Below are 17681 nucleotides of genomic sequence, written 5' to 3'. Positions count from 1 at the left end.
ATGGTATTGTAGGTCTTATTGGGGAGATAGGCCATGTTGATATCATGGTATTGTAGGTCTTATTGGGGCAGGCCATGTTGATATCATGGTATTGTAGGTCTTATTGGGTAGATAGGCCATGTTGATATCATGGTATTGTAGGTCTTATTGGGTAGATAGGCCATGTTGATATCATGGTTTGTAGGTCTTATTGGGGAGATAGGCCATGTTGATATCATTTTAATGTAGGTCTTATTGGGGAGATAGGCCATGTTGATATCATTTTAATGTAGGTCTTATTGGGGAGATAGGCCATGTTGATATCATTTTAATGTAGGTCTTATTGGGGAGATAGGCCATGTTGATACCATGGTATTGTAGGTCTTATTGGGGAGATAGGCCATGTTGATATCATTTTATTGTAGGTCTTATTGGGGAGATAGGCCATGTTGATATCATGGTATTGTAGGTCTTATTGGGTAGATAGGCCATGTTGATATCATGGTAATGTAGGTCTTATTGGGGAGATAGGCCATGTTGATACCATGGTATTGTAGGTCTTATTGGGGAGATAGGCCATGTTGATATCATTTTAATGTAGGCCTTATTGGGAGATAGGCCATGTTGATATAATTTTAATGTAGGTCTTATTGGGAGATAGGCCATGTTGATATCATTTTAATGTAGGCCTTATTGGGGAGATAGGCCATGTTGATATCATTTTAATGTAGGTCTTATTGGGGAGATAGGCCATGTTGATATCATTTTATTGTAGGTCTTATTGGGTAGATAGGCCATGTTGATATCATGGTATTGTAGGTCTTATTGGGTAGATAGGCCATGTTGATATCATGGTATTGTAGGTCTTATTGGGTAGATAGGCCATGTTGATATCATGGTATTGTAGGTCTTATTGGGTAGATAGGCCATGTTGATATCATGGTATTGTAGGTCTTATTGGGGAGATAGGCCATGTTGATATCATTTTAATGTGGTCTTATTGGAGATAGGCCATGTTGATATCATTTTAATGTAGGTCTTATTGGGGAGATAGGCCATGTTGATATCATTTTAATGTAGGTCTTATTGGGGAGATAGGCCATGTTGATACCATGGTATTGTAGGTCTTATTGGGGAGATAGGCCATGTTGATATCATTGTATTGTAGGTCTTATTGGGGAGATAGGCCATGTTGATATCATGGTATTGTAGGTCTTATTGGGGAGATAGGCCATGTTGATATCATGGTATTGTAGGTCTTATTGGGGAGATAGGCCATGTTGATACCATGGTATTGTAGGTCTTATTGGGGAGATAGGCCATGTTGATATCATTTTAATGTAGGCCTTATTGGGAGATAGGCCATGTTGATATAATTTTAATGTAGGTCTTATTGGGAGATAGGCCAGTTTGGTAACGTTGATATCATTTTAATGTAGGCCTTATTGGGGAGATAGGCCATGTTGATATCATTTTAATGTAGGTCTTATTGGGGAGATAGGCCATGTTGATATCATTTTAATGTAGGCTTTATTGGGGAGATAGGAACTTACATCTCAACATGGCCTAACTTGTTTGACAAAATTCGTACAGATTTTCTGAGGGGACCCTACATGGGGCCCTGACCCCAAGTTTGGTAACCACTGTACTAACCCCTCTCTCTGTGTCTGCTTCCTCCTGCATGCATTGCAGCCTCACCACTGAGCACCACATCACTATCTGTCTCAGTAGCCTACCCTCTGTAAAGAAAGTATTTTTCTGCTCCGTTTAACGTTGGCTTCTCATTTCATCCTTCTGGTTCAGTAATACCAGCCAGACGTTAGCTTCTCACTTCATCCTTCTGGTTCAGTAATACCAGCCAGACGTTGGCTTCTCACTTCATCCTTCTGGTTCAGTAATACCAGCCAGACGTTGGCTTCTCACTTCATCCTTCTGGTTCAGTAATACCAGCCAGACGTTGGCTTCTCACTTCATCCTTCTGGTTCAGTAATACCAGCCAGACGTTGGCTTCTCACTTCATCCTTCTGGTTCAGTAATACCAGCCAGACGTTAGCTTCTCACTTCATCCTTCTGGTTCAGTAATACCAGCCAGACGTTAGCTTCTCACTTCATCCTTCTGGTTCAGTAATACCAGCCAGACGTTAGCTTCTCACTTCATCCTTCTGGTTCAGTAATACCAGCCAGACGTTGGCTTCTCACTTCATCCTTCTGGTTCAGTAATACCAGCCAGACGTTAGCTTCTCACTTCATCCTTCTGGTTCAGTAATACCAGCCAGACGTTGGCTTCTCACTTCATCCTTCTGGTTCAGTAATACCAGCCAGACGTTGGCTTCTCACTTCATCCTTCTGGTTCAGTAATACCAGCCAGACGTTAGCTTCTCACTTCATCCTTCTGGTTCAGTAATACCAGCCAGACGTTAGCTTCTCACTTCATCCTTCTGGTTCAGTAATACCAGCCAGACGTTGGCTTCTCACTTCATCCTTCTGGTTCAGTAATACCAGCCAGACGTTGGCTTCTCACTTCATCCTTCTGGTTCAGTAATACCAGCCAGACGTTAGCTTCTCACTTCATCCTTCTGGTTCAGTAATACCAGCCAGACGTTGGCTTCTCACTTCATCCTTCTGGTTCAGTAATACCAGCCAGACGTTAGCTTCTCACTTCATCCTTCTGGTTCAGTAATACCAGCCAGACGTTAGCTTCTCACTTCATCCTTCTGGTTCAGTAATACCAGCCAGACGTTAGCTTCTCACTTCATCCTTCTGGTTCAGTAATACCAGCCAGACGTTAGCTTCTCACTTCATCCTTCTGGTTCAGTAATACCAGCCAGACGTTGGCTTCTCACTTCATCCTTCTGGTTCAGTAATACCAGCCAGACGTTAGCTTCTCACTTCATCCTTCTGGTTCAGTAATACCAGCCAGACGTTTGTTTGTTTGGGTGGGTGGGTGTCTGTCTGTTTGGGTGGGTGGGTGGGTGTCTGTTTGTTTGGGTGGGTGGGTGGGTGTCTGTCTGGATGGGTGGGTGGGTGTCTGTTTGGATGGGTGGGTGGGTGGGTGTCTGGTTTGGATGGGTGGGTGGGTGTCTATTTGTGTGGGTGTCTGTTTGGGTGGGTGGGTGGGTGTCTGTTTGGGTGGGTGGGTGTCTGTTTGGGTGGGTGTCTATTTGGGTGGGTGGGTGTCTATTTGTGTGGGTGTCTGTTTGGGTGGGTGGGTGGGTGTCTGTTTGGATGGGTGGGTGGGTGTCTATTTGTGGGTGGGTGTCTGTTTGGGTGGGTGGGTGGGTGGGTGGGTGTCTGTCTGTTTGGATGGGTGGGTGGGTGTCTGTCTGTTTGGATGGGTGGGTGGGTGGGTGTCTGTTTGGGTGGGTGGGTGGGTGTCTGTTTGTGTGGGTGTCTGTTTGGGTGGGTGGGTGGGTGTCTGTTTGGGTGGGTGGTTTGGGTGGGTGGGTGTGGGTGTCTGTTTGGGTGGGGGTGGGTGGGTGTCTGTTTGGGTGGGGGTGTCTGTTTGGGTGGGTGGGTGGGTGGGTGTCTGTCTGTTTGGGTGGGTGGGTGTCTGTCTGTCTGTTTGGATGGGTGGGTCTATTTGTGTGGGTGTCTGTTTGGGTGGGTGGGTGGGTGTCTGTTTGGGTGGGTGGGTGTCTGTTTGGGTGGGTGTCTGTTTGGGTGGGTGGGTGGGTGTCTGTTTGGGTGGGTGGGTGGGTGTCTGTTTGGGTGGGTGTCTGTTTGGGTGGGGGGTGGGTGTCTGTTTGGGGGGGTGGGTGTCTGTAGACACGGAAGGAGTCACTGGACAGTTTTAAAATATTGCAAACACACTGTCAGCAGCCTCTAGTTGCCTCGTTGAGCCGACTGGACGCTTCGGTAGTTCAGTTCACGTCTCAGTCCTGTGGAGGGCGGAGTTAGCCGTTTGACTCTGGGGAACCAATCAGGAGGGGGCAGGAGAACGTAACGAACAAAGCACTGTTTATGATTCCTCTCGTTCTCAAAGAGGCCGGCGCGATGACAACTCAGTTGAAGCACTGGGAGCTTCTATATTCAATATTTATATGTTAACCTGTAATTCATCTTTTCTTTATTATGAACAAAATATATAGTTTTTCAATAAAAAAATCTCATTAGAAGAAATTCCAGAGATCCGGACCTCAGTGTCCTCATATGGAGTTACGACACTGACCCCACCCTCCCCTACTGGAACACTGGTGAATCTAAATGGTCTGTGTCTGTGTCTGTGTGTGTGCCTGTCTGTCTGTCTGTCTGTCTGTCTGTCTGTCTGTCTGTCTGTCTGTCTGTCTGTCTGTCTGTCTGTGTGTGTGTGTGTGTGTGTGTGTGTGTGTGTGTGTGTCTGTGTCTCTGTGTGTGTGTGTGTGTGTGTGTGTGTGTGTGTGTGTGTGTGTGTGTGTGTGTGTGTGTGTGTGTGTGTGTGTGTGTGTGTGTGTGTGTCTGTGTGTGTGTGTGTGTGTGTGTGTGTGTGTGTGTGTGTGTGTGTGTGTACGGAGAGAGGGGCAGTGACTTGTGGTCTCTCACCTCCTAAAGGAATGGGTGCGTTCTTCCATCCGAGGTGAGGTGAGGGGTCAAAGGTGAGGGGTGGGGGTCAGAGACTGAACTTGACCTAGGGACCGGTGTCCAGCCAGCATCTTTCACAAACAACAAGAAAGCACACCAGTCACAGTTCAGAACATGCTCTATCCATAGAGTTGGTTAGAGGACTCAACGTGGATATAACCTGTTTTAACACGGACAGTTCAGAACATGCTCTATCCATAGAGTTGGTTAGAGGACTCAACGTGGATATAACCTGTTTTAACACAGACAGTTCAGAACATGCTCTATCCATAGAGTTGGTTAGAGGACTCAACGTGGATATAACCTGTTTTAACACAGACAGTTCAGAACATGCTCTATCCATAGAGATGGTTAGAGGACTCAACGTGGATATAACCTGTTTTAACACGGACAGTTCAGAACATGCTCTATCCATAGAGTTGGTTAGAGGACTCAACGTGGATATAACCTGTTTTAACACAGACAGTTCAGAACATGCTCTATCCATAGAGTTGGTTAGAGGACTCAACGTGGATATAACCTGTTTTAACACAGACAGTTCAGAACATGCTCTATCCATAGAGATGGTTAGAGGACTCAACGTGGATATAACCTGTTTTAACACAGACAGTTCAGAACATGCTCTATCCATAGAGATGGTTAGAGGACTCAACTTGGATCTAACCTGTTTTAACACAGACATTGCCACTGAGGGCTTACACCATTGTAAAGTAGTCAACTGGGTGGGGATTCCTATGGGTTGGGAGCGATCAGCCAATTATCAGAGCATTCAAATTGGGTGTTATGGTTTATAAATGGCTTTAAGCTATATCACCGCCATCTAGTGACCAAAATAAATTAATGACACTCAGGATTTGGTTCAGGACTCCAGCACTGTAGGTGGCGGTAAATCAACAATATTAGCTTTTCACTTTTGTCCAACACAAAAGAAGAAGAAAATGTACAACTTTAAAATGGAGATGGCCCATGCTGTCAGATGCCATAAGGGCACAGACACCAAGTTGAGATGTCTTTCCATCTCTATGGTTCTATCTCAGTCTCCAAAGCATTTCTTTCCATCTCTATGGTTCTATCTCAGTCTCCAATGCATTTCTTTACATCAACTCTTCAATCCAAAGTTATTCTGTTATTTCACACGTTGTATTAAACCTTTCCTATTAATGTCTTCCCATAGTCGCCTCATCTCAATCTGATTCATACACTTCACACTTTATGACTTCATACAACAATAACCCACAGAGAGAAAACATGTACCAAGGCCTCTTACCCTGTTGCACTACCATTCACCCAGCACTGCAAGAGGAAAACAAACTACCACAGTAGAGATCCAACAGTTGGTTATAGTGTGACGATGTTAGAGATCCAACAGTTGGTTAGCGTGCAACGCTCTCAGAGATCCAACAGTTGGTTAGCGTGTGACGATGTTAGAGATCCAACAGTTGGTTAGCGTGCGACGCTCTCAGAGATCCAACAGTTGGTTAGCGTGCGACGCTCTCAGAGATCCAACAGTTGGTTAGCGTGCAACGCTCTCAGAGATCCAACAGTTGGTTAGCGTGCAACGCTCTCAGAGATCCAACAGTTGGTTAGCGTGCAACGCTCTCAGAGATCCAACAGTTGGTTAGCGTGTGACGATGTTAGAGATCCAACAGTTGGTTAGCGTGTGACGATGTTAGAGATCCAACAGTTGGTTAGCGTGTGACGCTCTCAGAGACCCAACAGTTGGTTAGCGTGCAACGCTCTCAGAGATCCAACAGTTGGTTAGCGTGCAACGCTCTCAGAGATCCAGTTGGTTAGCGTGCAACGCTCTCAGAGATCCAACAGTTGGTTAGCGTGCGACGCTCTCAGAGATCCAACAGTTGGTTAGCGTGCAACGCTCTCAGAGATCCAACAGTTGGTTAGCGTGCAACGCTCTCAGAGATCCAGTTGGTTAGCGTGCAACGCTCTCAGAGATCCAACAGTTGGTTAGCGTGCAACGCTCTCAGAGATCCAACAGTTGGTTAGCGTGCGACGCTCTCAGAGATCCAACAGTTGGTTAGCGTGCGACTCTCTCAGAGATCCAACAGTTGGTTAGCGTGCGACTCTCTCAGAGATCCAACAGTTGGTTAGCGTGCGACGCTCTCAGAGATCCAACAGTTGGTTAGCGTGCGACTCTCTCAGAGATCCAACAGTTGGTTAGCGTGCGACTCTCTCAGAGATCCAACAGTTGGTTAGCGTGCGACTCTCTCAGAGATCCAACAGTTGGTTAGCGTGCGACTCTCTCAGAGATCCAACAGTTGGTTAGCGTGCGACTCTCTCAGAGATCCAACAGTTGGTTAGCGTGCGACTCTCTCAGAGATCCAACAGTTGGTTAGCGTGCGACTCTCTCAGAGATCCAACAGTTGGTTAGCGTGTGACTCTCTCAGAGATCCAACAGTTGGTTAGCGTGCGACTCTCTCAGAGATCCAACAGTTGGTTAGCGTGTGACTCTCTCAGAGATCCAACAGTTGGTTAGCGTGCGACGCTCTCCTCCTCTCCTCTTTGTTTCTCCTCAGTTGTAATCTGTGTTCCGTGACTGTGTGTGTTTTGGGTTGTTGTGCCCAGTCCCCCAACTCAGCCCCCAACTCAGCCCCCACACAGACTGAACTGGGTTCAAAAGGCTATGATGCAGAATGATTGATACCCCACTGAGAGACAGGAGTAGCGTGTGTCTCTGTCGACTAGATCAAAGAACTGAGGTCAGCAAGGTCATTGGAATAAAGGGGCCATTCTACTTCGGCAGATGGCACATGTTTAAGTAGTGGTTTACTCAGAGATTTGGACTTTACATTCTCAGAGACTCAAAGCTCGTGTCTGACACTACAACATTAGCTACACTACTTCATCTTCCTTTCAGAGCCATCAGGCGTTTTACATAATAGACTTAAATCCAGTCTTCTAGTTGACCGTCCGTCTGTTTCTCATCACAGTGGAGGTCATAGAGAGCCTGGAATGCAGGGCTAACCAAATGTTTGGAGATCAAACCAGAGACATCAATATATTCCAAGGCAGACAGAGAGAGTGAGGGGGACATGGTGCATCCTGGGTACCTTCTGACGGATGCCAGAGAGGTGGCACCTCAGCTCTCCTACCCAATAAAATATTATAATTAAATGAATATGGGTGTAGTCACCACACACACACACTGTAGTGAGACACTTGATTCTCTTCCATCAAACTCCCTAAAGAGGTGCTGAGATCCTCCGCATAAAACAGACGCCGGGTCCTCATGAACGAGTGTAGCCGAGGTAGCCGAGGAGGTGCCCGACTCAAACCTCAAAACAACACACGTGCTTGATGTTTCTATATTCTCAACCCTTCATATTTCAGACAGTAATCATACCCAATGAACTGAACCATCAGAATAAGTCAGAGAATGTTTCAACTGAATCTAAAACAGAAGATGGTATCTCCACTGTAACTATAGGGAGGGGGTTAACTACATATGCTGTTCATTTGTTCACATGTAGATCTTAATTAAATATGACTGCATTGCCCAAGTCACTAGAACGACTCTACTATGACTCAACTCTGCTCCAGGAAGTGTTCTGATGTTCCTCTCTTTCCTGTCACCTGTCTGGCTACTGGCTACAGCCCCTGTTCCACCTGCCACTCTGGGCCAATGGCCAGTCAGAAGTCAGACTTGGCCGCGGTCCCAGGCTCTAGTCCTGGACACCACATCACACAGTCACAGCTGACAGAACAGCCCAAAGGCACACAACAGCTTTACTGCCAATCCGCTGCTTAACGTCTGCTGCTCTAGTCTGCGATTCCACAGGTTTCCATCCAAACTCTCTGGTGCCGGGAACAAACCCTGGTATGGAGATGTCATCTGGGCTGCGGCTGCTCCCTCTCATCTCTGGCTCTGCTCTAGGATTCTCTGCCTCTTGACTTCCTTTCTCTATTGTTCTCTCTCTCACTCTAGTCTTCCCCTCTCTCATCTCGCTCTCTACCTCCCCCTTCTCTCCATCTGGTCTCTAGTAGTAACATGAGTGGGCTCCCTGCCATCACCACTGTGTAAACAGATAGCAGGAAGTTCCCCAAGTGAAAACTAACCCTGATCCAAGATAATGCAGGAGGACACCCAACACTAACTCACTCATCCCAGTCACACTGACTGGCACCAGGGCAACACTCAGTCCTGAACATTGCTACCCACAGCACCCAACATAATAATAATAATGAGCGAGTGTTAGTGCTGTATACTTGTCCTGGTAATTTCAGGCAGAAGAGACCAGTTGAAAAGGAGTGTGCAGTGTTTCTAAATATTGAACTGTGTTATTTCCAACAGAGCATGCAGCCTGCAGGTAAAACAGTTTGAAAAAGTAGGAAAAAAAGTGACAATTCTAATTCCATCAGAGTTCCTGAACTTTGTCTCCACCTGCTGGTTACGGTGTGCCACTGCAGGGGTGGACAGGTAATGCATAAATCAACATAAATCAGGTCAAGAGGAAGGATGCTAACTTCTATAAACCTATCGAACTCACATTAAAGAGGACAACCATATCCCAATAAGCAAAAGGCCATTGAAAAGACATATTTCACAACTATTTTTCAGACATTGACATCAGGTACATTTTAGGTGATGAAAATATGGATCTTCCGGACATTGAAAATAATCCATTTTCTGGACGTTGAAATCAGGTTGCATTTGAAAATACTTATTTTTCGATCATTGATTCCATGGCCAAATTTCAACTGATATACATTCTCAATTATAATAAGTAAGCATTATATTACAGTTATCACAAGACTTGTCTGAAGGTCCCATGGTACCAGTTGAAAAAAATCAACGGAGGTATGGAGACTGTTTAGTGACAAAAATAAGGGGTTAAATAAAAAAGATCCTGATCTTTCATATATCTCTCAGACACTTCAGAACAAACTTCCTTTTGATCTGTTGTTCCATGTAGTGAATCTGTTATTCGATGCATTTGAATATGCTAATAGCAGTAAGGTCCCCCCCAAAATTCATCCAATCATGTTTTTCTTCTCTTTTTTTTTTATTCTTCAAGGGGTCTTAAAATTCAAAAATCAAACAGCTAAATGATCCTTAGTAGAACCCCCACCCTCTGGCTTAGACAGGTTTTAATAGGAAAGAGGAACCAATTGTATATCGCAACAAAATATGTATCTATCACATGCAGTAAGTTCCTCTGGATAAGAGCGTCTGCTGAATGACCAAAATGTAAATGTAAAACCAAAAACTCTTGCAAAGCATGCTGGATATTATTCTAATAAGCTCCGCCCCCAAACAAGTACACATTTGGCCGGTGTGGACCAGATCCAAATCTGAACGAATCATAGACGTCTAGGCTGTTTCACAGGTTTGAACATCACAGTACATACAGTACGGCACAGTTTAGTACAGTAGAGTACTGTAGTTTTATTCAGTCGAGTACAATACAGTAGAGTAATTCAGTACATTAGAGTACACTACAGTAAAGTATAGTTTCATTCAGTACAATACATTTTAATTCAGTAGAGTACAGTACAGTATAGTTTAATTCAGTAGAGTATAGTTTAATTCAGTAGAGTACAGTAGAGTATAGTTTAATTCAGTACAGTATAGTTTAATTCAGTACAGTATAGTTTAATTCAGTACAGTATAGTTTAATTCAGTAGAGTACAGTATAGTTTAATTCAGTAGAGTATAGTTTAATTCAGTAGAGTACAGTAGAGTATAGTTTAATTCAGTAGAGTATAGTTTAATTTCATTACAGTATAGTTTAATTCAGTAGAGTACAGTAGAGTATAGTTTAATTCAGTAGAGTATAGTTTAATTCAGTAGAGTATAGTTTAATTCAGTAGAGTATAGTTTAATTCAGTACAGTATAGTTTAATTCAGTAGAGTACAGTAGAGTATAGTTTAATTCAGTAGAGTATAGTTTAATTCAGTAGAGTACACTATACTTTACTTTTCTGTACTAAGTTACTGTACACTGCTGTCCAAACCTGTGAAACATAGATGTCTATGATTGGTTCAGGTTTGGTCCGGGCCAAAATTCAACATCCCTGGGGGATGAAATTTTTAAAAAACATGTTTTTTAAAGACTGAGGACCAAAAAGAGATGTTCAAAAGACATCAAAACGCTTACTGGGATGCTGTTTTAAGGGCAGTGGGGATACAGGCCTAACAGTCATATTATGCCAATAAGTCCCTCCAATGATCTACTCTACTTGACCTATACAGGTGCTCGTGCTCACATAACCTACAGCATACACATTCACTAAGTTTAATTCTCATTGATGACATGGCAGTATTGATCAGTCCAGATCGCGGATCTACCTGTGTCCCCCATATAAAAAGGTACTGTCCATCTTGACTGTCTCCCAAACAAAATCAACAATAACCACAAACATTCATCCCACCACTCAAAAATCACAAACCACCACTCCCCTTCCAGTATCCTGAAGAATACGTTTCCATCCCCTACTTTCTCATTTTAATCAAGGACCCTTACCATAAACCGGGTTGGTAGTTGGTATCTTCTACCCAACCCTTCCCCCTTGAACCAGGTTAATATCCTCTACCCAACCCTTCCCCTTGAACCAGGTTAATATCCTCTACCCAACCCTTCCCCTTGAACCAGGTTAATATCCTCTACCCAACCCTTCCCCTTGAACCAGGTTAATATCCTCTACCCAACCCTTCCCCTTGAACCAGGTTAATATCCTCTACCCAACCCTTCCCCTTGAACCAGGTTAATATCCTCTACCCAACCCTTCCCCTTGAACCAGGTTAATATCCTCTACCCAACCCTTCCCCTTGAACCAGGTTAATATCCTCTACCCAACCCTTCCCCTTGAACCAGGTTAATATCCTCTACCCAACCCTTCCCCTTGAACCAGGTTAATATCCTCTACCCAACCCTTCCCCTTGAACCAGGTTAATATCCTCTACCCAACCCTTCCCCTTGAACCAGGTTAATATCCTCTACCCAACCCTTCCCCTTGAACCAGGTTAATATCCTCTACCCAACCCTTCCCCTTGAACCAGGTTAATATCCTCTACCCAACCCTTCCCCTTGAACCAGGTTAATATCCTCTACCCAACCCTTCCCCTTGAACCAGGATCATATCCTCTACCCAACCCTTCCCCTTGAACCAGGATCATATCCTCTACCCAACCCTTCCCCTTGAACCAGGATCATATCCTCTACCCAACCCTTCCCCTTGAACCAGGTTAATATCCTCTACCCAACCCTTCCCCTTGAACCAGGTTAATATCCTCTACCCAACCCTTCCCCTTGAACCAGGTTAATATCCTCTACCCAACCCTTCCCCTTGAACCAGGTTTATCCCCTTCCCTTGAACCAGGTTAATATCCTCTACCCAACCCTTCCCCTTGAACCAGGTTAATATCCTCTACCCAACCCTTCCCCTTGAACCAGGTTAATATCCTCTACCCAACCCTTCCCCTTGAACCAGGTTAATATCCTCTACCCAACCCTTCCCCTTGAACCAGGTTAATATCCTCTACCCAACCCTTCCCCTTGAACCAGGATCATATCCTCTACCCAACCCTTCCCCTTGAACCAGGTTAATATCCTCTACCCAACCCTTCCCCTTGAACCAGGTTAATATCCTCTACCCAACCCTTCCCCTTGAACCAGGTTAATATCCTCTACCCAACCCTTCCCCTTGAACCAGGTTAATATCCTCTACCCAACCCTTCCCCTTGAACCAGGTTAATATCCTCTACCCAACCCTTCCCCTTGAACCAGGATCATATCCTCTACCCAACCCTTCCCCTTGAACCAGGATCATATCCTCTACCCAACCCTTCCCCTTGAACCAGGATCATATCCTCTACCCAACCCTTCCCCTTGAACCAGGATCATATCCTCTACCCAACCCTTCCCCTTGAACCAGGTTAATATCCTCTACCCAACCCTTCCCCTTGAACCAGGATCATATCCTCTACCCAACCCTTCCCCTTGAACCAGGATCATATCCTCTACCCAACCCTTCCCCTTGAACCAGGATCATATCCTCCCTTCCCCTTGAACCCAACCCCCAACCCTTCCCCTTGAACCAGGTCATATCCTCTACCCAACCCTTCCCCTTGAACCAGGATCATATCCTCTACCCCCTTCCCCTTGAACCAGGATCATATCCTCTACCCAACCCTTCCCCTTGAACCAGGATCATATCCCCTCAGGTGCCCAACCCTTCCCCTTGAACCAGGTTCATATCCTCTACCCAACCCTTCCCCTTGAACCAGGATCATATCATATCCTCTACCCAACCCTTCCCCTTGAACCAGGTTAATATCCTCTACCCAACCCTTCCCCTTGAACCAGGATCATATCCTCTAATTCCCCTTGAACTCTCTACCCAACCCTTCCCCTTGAACCAGGATCATATCCTCTACCCAACCCTTCCCCTTGAACCAGGTTATCCTCTATAACCCTTCCCCTTGAACCCATATCCTCTATTCCCCTTGAACCAGGATCATATCCTCTACCCAACCCTCTATTTTATTTGATATTTTTTTTAAACTTTTACTTCTTTACATTTTTTTATCCATTAAAGTTTGTTTTAATCAAATCAAGTCGAAGTATAAAAAATGAGAACTCCATCACCCTTGTACCGTTACCTTGCCAAACCTGACCTTCACCATACATGCAGAAGAGGGATAGAAGAGGGTATGAAGCCCTGAGGTGTCCCTGCCAGTCCCAGAGCTCTCAACTGTCTCCTTACTCTATTAGTCTCTGTCTGAGGTGTCCCTGCCAGTCCCAGAGCTCTCAACTGTCTCCCTACTCCATTAGTCTCTGTCTGAGGTGTCCCTGCCAGTCCCAGAGCTCTCAACTGTCTCCCTACTCCATTAGTCTCTGTCTGAGGTGTCCCTGCCAGTCCCAGAGCTCTCAACTGTCTCCCTACTCCATTAGTCTCTGTCTGAGGTGTCCCTGCCAGTCCCAGAGCTCTCAACTGTCTCCCTACTCCATTAGTCTCTGTCTGAGGTGTCCCTGCCAGTCCCAGAGCTCTCAACTGTCTCCCTACTCCATTAGTCTCTGTCTGAGGTGTCCCTGCCAGTCCCAGAGCTCTCAACTGTCTCCCTACTCTATTAGTCTCTGTCTGAGGTGTCCCTGCCAGTCCCAGAGCTCTCAACTGTCTCCCTACTCCATTAGTCTCTGTCTGAGGTGTCCCTGCCAGTCCCAGAGCTCTCAACTGTCTCCCTACTCCATTAGTCTCTGTCTGAGGTGTCCCTGCCAGTCCCAGAGCTCTCAACTGTCTCCCTACTCCATTAGTCTCTGCCTGAGGTGTCCCTGCCAGTCCCAGAGCTCTCAACTGTCTCCCTACTCCATTAGTCTCTGTCTGAGGTGTCCCTGCCAGTCCCAGAGCTCTCAACTGTCTCCCTACTCCATTAGTCTCTGTCTGAGGTGTCCCTGCCAGTCCCAGAGCTCTCAACTGTCTCCCTACTCCATTAGTCTCTGTCTGAGGTGTCCCTGCCAGTCCCAGAGCTCTCAACTGTCTCCCTACTCCATTAGTCTCTGTCTGAGGTGTCCCTGCCAGTCCCAGAGCTCTCAACTGTCTCCCTACTCCATTAGTCTCTGTCTGAGGTGTCCCTGCCAGTCCCAGAGCTCTCAACTCTCAACTGTCTCCCTACTACAATACAGTATATCAATATGTCCCCTCTAAAAGATACAAAGGACAAGGTCAAAGGATATACGGGGTTGCCCGCGTCTCTGAAACCGCCAACGTCTCACCTCTCTCCGGAACGCTGTGGTCGCACACCTTAAACCAATCCCGGAGACAGTCTGGACAGCCTATGCTACTGCTCTGGTGTTGCATCGCTATTTCGGTATATATTATATCTATTTATAACAGGGCACGGTATCATTCGACAACTTTATATCATGGCTACAGACGGAGTTGACAACCACCACTAACGTTAGGCAAATCAAGTCAATAAGCTACACAGCAGACGTTTATAAAAGGTACCCACGTGTATGGTCGCTGTCTTCCTCTGGCGGTGCGCTACAACATGCCACAAAGATAATATATAGGCGCTCCAACACGCACTGAAAAATTATATCAAAATCTGTGTTTCCATCCTTCTTGGTTTATAGAAAGTTGGCAAAGGTAGACAGTAACACTGAAGCTGTCCCGAAAGAGTCCTTGTCTGTCTGAGTATGCGAGTGGAGTACGGATGTGTAAACGGAGCCGACTCCGAGGATGTCACGACTCGTGGATGTTTCCTCTTGTTGACTTGAGTTCGCAGCGCCAGCTGCTACGGTATCTAGTGGAGTCCGCGTTACACAAGCGTCTGCAAGTGTGTGTGGAATGTGTGTAGACTAGAGTGTGTGTGTTTGTGCGCGCACTGTAGTATTTCCACCGGTCTGTCTGTGCTGAGAGTGCATGGAGAAACTGCTAAATGAGAGACTGTCCCACGCTATGAGTTCTGGAGCTGTGCCAGTGCCAAGATGAGTTAGTAGACAACCGGTTTAAAATCTGCAGTCTGTGGCGCCTCCGAACAACAATGTATAATGTTTAATTCATTTAAAACCAAAGCATTCAGCCTAATGATCCCCATAAAGCTATAAAGACAATCCTGTACATTATACTAAGTGCTCATTAAAGAGAAAGCAGTGATTCAGCTGTGCACTCTCTGGACAAAATGCTGGTGATCAGCAAGTTTTCAGATCCACTATCCAATCGCCACCTAATCCAACATCAATGGATTTGTCAAAGAACACCACCGAGGATCTTAACAGAACCTAGATATTTCACACCACCGAGGATCTTCACAGAACCTAGATATTTCACACCACCGAGGATCTTCACAGAACCTAGATATTTCACACCACCGAGGATCTTCACAGAACCTAGATATTTGACACCACCGAGGATCTTCACAGAACCTAGATATTTCACACCACCGAGGATCTTCACAGAACCTAGATATTTCACACCACCGAGGATCTTCACAGAACCTAGATATTTCACACCACCGAGGATCTTCACAGAACCTAGATATTTGACACCACTGAGGATCTTCACAGAACCTATATATTTCACACCACTGAGGATCTTCACAGAACCTAGATATTTCACACCACCGAGGATCTTCACAGAACCTAGATATTTGACACCACTGAGGATCTTCACATAACCTAGATATTTGACACCACTGAGGATCTTCACAGAACCTAGATATTTGACACCACCGAGGATCTTCACAGAACCTAGATATTTGACACCACCGAGGATCTTCACAGAACCTAGATATTTGACACCACTGAGGATCTTCACAGAACCTAGATATTTTACACCACTAAGGATCTTCACAGAACCTAGATATTTCACACCACTGAGGATCTTCACAGAACCTAGATATTTCACACCACTGAGGATCTTCACAGAACCTAGATATTTCACACCACTGAGGATCTTCACAGAACCTAGATATTTCACACCACTGAGGATCTTCACAGAACCTAGATATTTCACACCACTGAGGATCTTCACAGAACCTAGATATTTCACACCACTGAGGATCTTCACAGAACCTAGATATTTCACAGAACCTAGATATTTGACAGACATTTCAGTCCCACTGTTGCTTGCAGTTTGTGAAGAGTCTGCATGAAGAGTTATTGGAAGATCTCCCCAAAACAAACCTCTTAGAAGAAGAAACCATATCAGAGAATCAACCAACCTTTGATTGTCCATCATCCTTCTGGAAGATATTTGAGGTATTTTGACGATAATGATCAGCAACCTGCTGTTCTGTTTGACTTCTATAGTACCAAGTGTTTTGAGAATGTCACATGGCAAAGTCCAACTCCAAGGTCAGGAATATCTGCCTTTACAATGCTGGGGCCATAAAAAGAATAACAGTAAGGTACCTGGGGAACATAGAGCATGAGAAAGTACTCTCTCTCTCTCTCTGGTTTAATGTGTAGCTTGTTGAGTAGCCAGAGTCATAAATACCTGATGCTGTGGTGAGAGAATGTTTGTTTAGGGTCATGGAACTAACATTAAGGCCCAGAGAATGGCACGTGTCCAAACCCATAGTCATTCAACCAATACTAGTATATACAATACTATACCGTGCAGAAAGGTTGATTCTAAAAGTACACAATTATAATTTTACTAGCCATTTCACTGGCTTTCCCTGACTAGAGGTAACCTCCTGGCCTTGTGCATGGAACACCAGCATGCAGTATGTTGGGGGAAGTTAGGAATATTTAACCACACTTTGTCTCTTCATGCCAAGTACTTTATTTTATGTTTGACCCTTATGATCCAGCCAGAGCCGGTTCCAAGAGACAGACATAACCTGACCGAAGTGTGTTGAATTGTTTTTAGAACTCAGTCGGGGTCTCAACTTCCTGTTGACAGTTAGAATAGTAGAATACACAAGGTGCAATTTCTACATGTGGTTGTGCATCAACAGTTTCTCTCTTGTTATGTCAGCCACTGATAGTCACTCAATTATCCATGTTAGTTAACCATTTTTACATTGGTAAATGAGTCTAGCCAGCTATCTAAACTTGTAGAAATAATGGGTGAATACCGACTGGGCACACAGGGCATGTGTCCAGGGGCCCTAACCTCCAGGGGGCCCCCATTGATTTTGTTAGTCAGTCTCACTCAGATATCATTAACATGATAAAAGTTCTGGCACACTCCCCCCCGCCTGTCTGGTTGGGGTATGTGTGACTGTGCCACATTAACCTTGCAGAATCATTAACTGGACTGGCCACTTCAAAGGAACGATGAAAGTTTGCCTCAATCTTTTTTGTAATAATCCAGATTATCCGTACACGAAAACTGTCAGCAAATTTCCCTTCAGAAGCCTGTTCCTTAAAAGAGGATTGGTCAAAATGTGAATGTTAAATCTGGTGTGTGCCAGGATAGGGAAAATGTTTTTATGTTTTGGGAGTTGAGGCATGATGCTTATGGCACACTACATGACCAAGAGTATGTGGACACCTGTTGTCATTCCAAAATCATGGGCATTAATATGGAGTTGGTCCCCCCTTTGCTGCTATAACAGCCTCTACACTTATTGGAAGACCAGTCAAGTTCTTCCACATGGATCTCGACAAACCATTTCCGTATGGACCTCGCTTTGTGCACAGAGGCATTGTCCTGCTGAAACAGGAAAGATCCTTCCT

General features: G+C 45.1%; 1 long non-coding RNA gene across 3 annotated transcripts; it reads left to right on the top strand.

The window, feature by feature from the left end:
• Positions 1–11066: 11066 nt before the first annotated feature.
• Positions 11067–12458, top strand: LOC127919946 (uncharacterized). 3 transcript variants are annotated; one of them, XR_008104592.1, is made up of 4 exons: positions 11067–11588; positions 11737–11847; positions 11909–12019; positions 12094–12458. It is a non-coding gene; the product is annotated as an uncharacterized LOC127919946 (long non-coding RNA). The 3 variants fall into 3 exon arrangements; XR_008104591.1 differs by lacking the exon at positions 11737–11847 and having other exon boundaries at positions 11872–12019; XR_008104590.1 differs by lacking the exon at positions 11909–12019.
• The last annotated feature ends 5223 nt before the right edge of the window (positions 12459–17681 follow it).

The sequence above is a fragment of the Oncorhynchus keta genome, unplaced genomic scaffold (assembly GCF_023373465.1).
Source record: "Oncorhynchus keta strain PuntledgeMale-10-30-2019 unplaced genomic scaffold, Oket_V2 Un_contig_17939_pilon_pilon, whole genome shotgun sequence".
NCBI classification, from domain to species: domain Eukaryota; kingdom Metazoa; phylum Chordata; class Actinopteri; order Salmoniformes; family Salmonidae; genus Oncorhynchus; species Oncorhynchus keta.
The sequence above is the reverse complement of the archived record's forward strand: the minus strand, read 5'-3'. Positions and strand labels throughout refer to the sequence as shown.